Source organism: Octodon degus, unplaced genomic scaffold (genome assembly GCF_000260255.1).
Source record: "Octodon degus isolate 3935 unplaced genomic scaffold, OctDeg1.0 scaffold00126, whole genome shotgun sequence".
Classification (NCBI taxonomy): Eukaryota; Metazoa; Chordata; class Mammalia; order Rodentia; family Octodontidae; genus Octodon; species Octodon degus.
In genome coordinates this window covers 3,086,090-3,092,895 of record NW_004524702.1, presented here as the reverse complement: position 1 = coordinate 3,092,895, position 6,806 = coordinate 3,086,090, and the positions used below count along the sequence as shown (strand labels likewise).

The window sequence follows — 6,806 nt, the reverse complement described above, 5'->3', positions numbered from 1 at the left end:
GCGCGCTGCGCACACGCTCCGCGGGTCCGGGCCCGGGGCTTTCAGGTCCCGGGCGGCTCTCGGCGCCGAGAGCCGCCTCGGTGAGTGGGCGGCGGGCAAGGGCCCGAGAGCCGGGCGGCGCAGGCTCGCGCGCGTGTGCAGTTGCTTGTGACACGGATCGCGCCGCTGCTGCTCAGCAGACGGGTTCTTCCCATTGCGATGGAACGAGGTTGGATGAGATTTGCAACATTTGGCGTATAGCATCTGCAAATGCACTAGTTTAACCGCTGAAAAATGTCTGACCCAGTGGTATTGCCTTTGTTCGGAACCCGGTGCCGAACCGTGATAAGGCGCTCTGGGAAGGCAACCAACTCTGGCGCCGGCCAGCTAATGGGTGATTGCTCTCAAAGCATCAGCCGAGCTGGCTTTGGAATTGGCTTTATATAGGCTTTGCAAGCAAGAAGCTTGAAGGCGTGGTGAATTTCTGTTGAGCAGTGTTGGTCATCTCTCGTTGCTGGGCAGAAAGCCCTTGAAGTAAGTGAGCAACACTGCTGGTCGTCTCTCCTTGCTTTTGTGGCTGTTTGAGGGGGCCAGAGACTGAGGCGAGGCCTCTTACAGGGAGGGGGTGTCCTTCCAAGGGCTTAAGCGCCTCTTATCCCTAGGGTGGTAGATATTTCCGTGTGCCCAAACCTGGGCAGTGCCAACTAGCCAAATTTCCATAAATCTTGAGCTCTTAAGTCAGATCAGGTATACCATCCTTGACAGACATGTTTCTGCCTGGTTTAGTAAGTTCGTTCCCGATTTTCAGTCACCACACCCTGCATAGTAGTCATTAGTCTGACTGGTAGGACAGCACTCTAGGCTTCTAAGGGGGACGCCTGGTATGTTTGAGAAAATTTGAGGTGCCTCCGAGGTGAACCCGAAACTCCCAGGAGCCTCTTTTTCCATACATTACTAGGTTATACACTTGCAGTTCTTGGCCTGAGTAGTGCAGAAGAGGAGGTTGTATAGTACAGTTTAAATTGGGTTAGGCTGGGGATCAAGCAAAGTGGAATTTTGCAGAAGTAGGAGTTTTGCTGGTGTTATGTCTTGAGCTTAGGAGATTTTAGAGTCAGAAGTTTTAATTGGAACATTGGTGGTTACAAGCACAAGAACATCCCTTTTTGGGAGAGGTTGTGTGGTCTGGCACCATGATGCAGGAAGTGGAAGCCGGTTAAAATGGGGACCTGGGAGCTTAGGGTTCTTGTTACTGTAAACTGAGGCAGGACTGTTGTAACTCAAAAATCAAATGACAATGAGGCAAGTCCAAAAGTTAAAAGAAGAGCTTTATTTTAGCAGGTACCCTGCGCCGGTCTCTATGCAGAAATGCAAAAACAGGGAAGCGGAGGGGGAGGAAGAAGTGGCAGGGTCATTAGTTCATTGGGTGGATCTATTGGGTGGGGGTGTAAGGTCGGTAAGCACACAGAGTTCATCAAGATCAAGATAAGGCTTGGGGTACAGATGTCCGTCAAGATAAGGCTTGGGGTACAGATGTCCGTCAAGACAAGGCTTAGGTCATGGGGTGAGGGAATTGGGAGGGGTAGACGCATACAAAACAGGAGCGCGGCAAGGTTAGAAGGGCAACAAAATGGAGTCAGTTTTGTCAGGGTATGACAAGGACCAGGGCCGCCATGTCAGGTGAAGTTGAAGTAGTAAGTGAAGTGTGTTCGAGCCCCTGGGGCCCAGGGAGGGCCAGACCGGTGGGTGGGTGGGGAGGTTATGGGGGTGTTTGGATAGAGGAAGGGTAGGGCAATTTTTAGTCTGGGTCTGGGGAGTTGGGAGTGTTGGTGACAGCCGTACTTTGCAGGTACAACTCCATGGGGCAGTTTTGCTCATGTCTTTTTTTTTGCGGCACGAACTCAGGACTTTGCATTTATTCTGCTGAGCTGCCTCCGCAGCGCATTGCTCATGGCGTCTGGTGAGCTGCAGCTGCCTCTTGTTTCTGTCCCCATGCCTCTGCTCAGGACCGTTCTTCTGTGCGCAGGCAGGTCCGACATTGCTGACTTCCCTTCGCAGCATTAGGTATATTCATGCTACTGCTCTCTAAAGACCAGCACAATGCTTTTTTTTTTTTAAAGTACTAACTACAGTGAGTTCAAACCCAGGGCCTTGTGCGTGCTGAGCAAGTGCTCTACCACCAAGCTATGTCCTGAATCCCATTTATTCATTTTTTGGTTTCAATTGGTGCTGCTGTTTCCCTTCCTCAGGCAGTGTCACCAATCCCAGGCCCTTGGGCATGCAAGCGGACCGTTAACTAGGTCCTCCGCACTCTCCAGACAGTGGGAGACCCGGAGCGAGCCAAGTGTTGACTCTCGGAAGCTAGAGAGTTTCCTGCAGAAGATGCGGTCCACAGGCAAGCTGGGTCCCCAGAAGAGTGTGAGTGACATGCACCTGTTTGATCCCAATTTCTCTTATGTTTCCAGACTTCTTTTTAGGGTGCCACATTCTCCATCTGTATATTCATTAGGTGTCATTCCTTTGCTTTACTTTTTTTTTTAATGGTGAAAGAAGTATATATTTAGTCTTAGCGAGCGGGACTCAGTTTAGATCCCAGTTTTGTTGGTAACATCCAGGGCATCATGATCGGGAGCCAGTCCGACATATGCCTTCTTCTGTCCTGATTGGGGTGCTGACGTTGGCAACATCGACGTCATAGAGCTTCTTTACGGCTTGTTTGATCTGGCGCTTACTGGCTGTGACAGCCACAGTGAACACGAGGGTGGTGTTGTCCTCGATCCTTTCCATGGCTCACTCTGTGGTCGGGGGAACTTGATGATGGCATAGGGTCAAGCCTGTTTCTCCTGGGGGCGCTCTTCCGAGGGTATCTGGGCTGCCTGCGGAGCCGCGCGTCTTGGGGAGGGTGGGTGACTTCTGTATCTTCTTCTGTTTGTGGCTGTGGATGCCTTACAGCGGATCTCCTTGGTCTTTAAAGCTTTTGATCTGGCTTCAGCTGCGGGAGGGGCGGGGCTTCCTCCTGGCCTTCGGCGCCATCTTGGTTGGAAGGCTCTGCTTTCCCTTTTGGACTGCGCCTTTGTCTTCCTGATACAGGGGAATGAAACCCTCACCCTGGAAGGTACTGGGACAGGGTCGTGTTCTCTAAAGCCAAATAATGAATTTTAGGAACAAACGGAGGTTAAGACCATAATATTTTTGAGGAGAGAAAGCTTCTGTCCTAGAGCGAGGGACAGAAGGGGCCCACGCAGGTTGTCCCAGGAAGCTGTCTCTTCCAGGGATTTTTTTTTTGTTGTTGTTGTTGTTGTTACTGGGGATTGCTTGCCAGGCAGGTACTTAAGCTGCCGAGCTGTCTCCCCAGCCCTTCTCCAGGGAATTTTATAGAGTAAAATCATGCAGTGAGGCCGGTCTAGGGTGGAGAACACAGGAACACGCTTAAATGGGCATGAGGTGGGACAAAACTATGGTCAACCAATGAGATTACAAGCACCATGCTCAGGTAAAATTGATTGAATCCAGGCCCCGATGCAGAAGCCAGTCCCGTACAAAATATAGAACAGGAGTTTATCTGGTAGCCTGCTGGTAGCAGTTGCATTACAGACTTTTCCTGGCTTCCTCAAGGTGATGATCCATCCCGGATGCTTATCTTCAGGGAGGTGAGCTTTTGATCTTTGGTCTCTAGGTCTGGCCCGCAGCAGGAGCATCCATCTCTCTGAGTTGCAGTGTATCTTGTCTTCTGTGCTGTCTCCTTGAGGGCCTAACCTTGTCTGCCTATAGTATTTCTGTATAATTCAGCTGTCTGCAGCATTCCAGCGTACAGCAGTTTCTAATCAGATTCATGAGCTTCTGTGGCTAGGTGTCACATGCTAATGACCACATAATTAGGGGTTACTTTAGGTGGGTCAGGTCTACTGTGCTTGCATGGACAGTCATTGGCTCCCCTGTGGTTAGTTTGTGGTTGCTAACTAACCACAGAGAAAGGGACTCTGTGGGCCCTCTGGCTGTGGTCTGTGTCCTACCTCAGAACAGGACAGGGTCGTCTTAGAGGTCCTCACCCTTCTTCCTTGCTCGTGCTTGTCTGTACCCTACTGAGTCATGATGGCACTGCTAATACATTTTTGGAGCATAATTGAGATGACATGTTAGTGTTTTATTTCCCGTAACATACATGTACATGCTACTGAATTACACATTTTTATTTTTTTTTATTTTTGGTAGAACTGGGGATTGAACTCAGGCCCTTGTGCTTGCCAGGGAAGCGCTTATTCCACTGAACCATCTCCCCGGCTCCTGAATTACACATTTTTAAATGGTCAAAATGGTATAATTATATGGCAGATGTTGTATTTTTTTTAAATTAATTAATTTATTTATTTTGTGTGTGTGTGTGTGTGTGTGTGTGGCCAGCTCAGCCCACCAGGGGGCGGCCCTGGCTGGCATGTGGTCCTGGGGGATTGAACCGCGGTCCCTGTGCTTTGCTAAGCTTGTTCTAAGTAGGTGCTTTAGACCACTGAGCCATCTCACCAACCCCCAGATGTTGTATTTTGCTACATTGTAATCACAACATGTAGATAGATGCTCAAGTGACATTTGTGCAGAAAAATATTAAAATCCTTTATTTATTTTTTTTCTGGAAAGAGGGATTGAACTCAGGCCCTTGTGCTTGCCAGGGAAGCACTTATTCCACTGAGCCATTTCCCGGCCCCCTAAAATCCTTTATTTTTAAGAGTAAAAAAAACTTATTGGAGAAAGGGAATGGGGAATAGAAGTAAGGGGAAGGGTGTGGGAAAAGCTCCTGAGACAGGAGGCGTCTCAGATGGGTTACCAGCAAGCCCACTGCTCAAAGGCAAAGTCATGAGGCAGGTACAATGTGGGTCTAATTTTTTGATCTAATGCTACCGCGGGTACATGAGTGACATCATTAGCTTTGGTTGATAGTCCATAGTCTTAGTCTTGTGTTTAGCCTTAGCAATTTTTTCTTGGTGGTCTTAGTATTGCAGACAGAGCAGTGACCTCAATTATGATACTGTCACCTGAATAGCAAGCTGTTTGAAATACAACATTTAGAGGGGCTGGGAGATGGCTCGGTGAGAAAAAAAGCGCTTCCCTGGCAAGCGCAAGGGCCAGAGTTCAATCCCTGGTTCTGCCAAAAAAAAAAAAAAAGAAGAAGAAGAAAGAAATATGTTTAGTTAGAGGACTGTTACTCCTTTCCCATCATGATTGTTTTAGTCGTTGAATCCCTGCAGTATGTCAACAAACAACAGTTATATAGTTTGACAGAGAAAATGAGATCAAAAGCCACACATAGCATAACAATCATGATACTTGAACTGTTGTACATCTTAGAAGACCTGTACTTGGAAGGCATAAATACATTTAGTACACCATTAGATTAACAATGAGTGTCATAGCTATATGGAAATCTCTCTGTAAATCTAGTTTTGTATCAAGAGCACCTTTTAGTAAGAAAACTTTGTTTTACCCACTTAACCCTCTGATGGTAATCAATAATAAACACAATAATATACTTAGCAGTGTTTATGGGGGTAGGTATTCCATAAAGCTATAGAAATTATTGGAGTCCCACTAGTGAAAAGACAAGAAGAAAATATGTCTAGGCAGCTGCTGTTTTATTTACTAGGGGGAATCGTTTCCAGTAGTTTCCCTAAGCATAAAGGGTCCCCATGAAATTATCATAGCAAAATTTTGATGTCCTGTAAAATCATATCAAGCCCTTGCTCCTTGTTGTTGCTGCTGCTGCTGCTGCTGCTGTTCGGCCGCCGTGAAGTGCTGCTCTCTGCCCTGTGCACCTCCGCCTTGGAGCCAGCTGAGTATGGACTGAAACCGGTAACTGAGCTAAATAAACCTTTCCTTCCTTCCTTCCTTAAAAAAAAAAAAAAAAAAAAAAAAAAAAAAAAAAAAAAAAAAAAAAAAAAAAAAAAAAAAAAAAAAAACAACTTATCAAAGCAATTAACATTTTGCCTTATGAAAGAATTTTGAGTTATTTTACATAGGCAGTAATGTGTTGTATTTGTTAACAACAACAACAACAAAGTTTTGACATTATTTTGATCACTTGGAGACCTGGCTGGAAGCATGCCCTTAATTCCAGTGATGTCTATAAGCTAAATTAAGTTAAGGACAAATGTTTTAAAACCTAAAAAGGCAACCAGGAGAAAAAATTATTGAGTTCAAACAAAAACAGCTGTAAGTATTGTAACCAGTCTGGACTGGCAGGCACACATAAGACAGTTGTTAATATACCAAAGTGCACTCAGGTGAGTTGGACCAATTTGAATTTTTTTTTACAATTTTTAAGTTTGTAAGCACAAATAGACGAGTCAAAACTTTCTGTAGGTCAATTAACAGAGATCCCTTGTAATAAAAAGAGAAGAAATAAAACACCTTTTATACCTGTGAAAGCAAAACCATGCCTTTAAGATGGGCCCGAGGATGATGGTTCGTCTGATCGGAATATCCTACTATATATGCTTCTCTCTCTTTTTTTTTTTTAATTTTAATTTTATTGAGAAACAAATATGAATGAGACAGTTTCAAAGCTGATTAGGACAGTTTCGATAATCAATACACTGTACATTGTTATCTTCCTGGTGGTTATCCATAGCACAAGCAGCAGACAGGACATCCTGTCCAAACACTATGAGGACACCTCTTTGTTCTCATTGAATTAAGTGAAAGTAGCTGTATATCTATCCTATTTTGTATATATAAGTACAAAATGATCTTTTCTTTGTATCCTTCCCTTTTTTTTCAGTCCCATAAGAGGTGGATATTCTATTGGCATCTAAATACTATAGGTGTTTGAATTCAGCTAA

General features: G+C 45.5%; 1 protein-coding gene across 1 annotated transcript in view; it reads left to right on the top strand.

Annotated features, from left to right (window-relative positions):
* Positions 1 to 96: 96 nt before the first annotated feature.
* Positions 97 to 6,806, top strand: part of Znf445 (zinc finger protein 445) — a 28,826-nt gene continuing 22,116 nt past the window's right edge. The window contains 1 exon segment of the mRNA XM_023700641.1: positions 97 to 455. The gene's annotated coding sequence lies outside the window, so the exon portion shown is untranslated.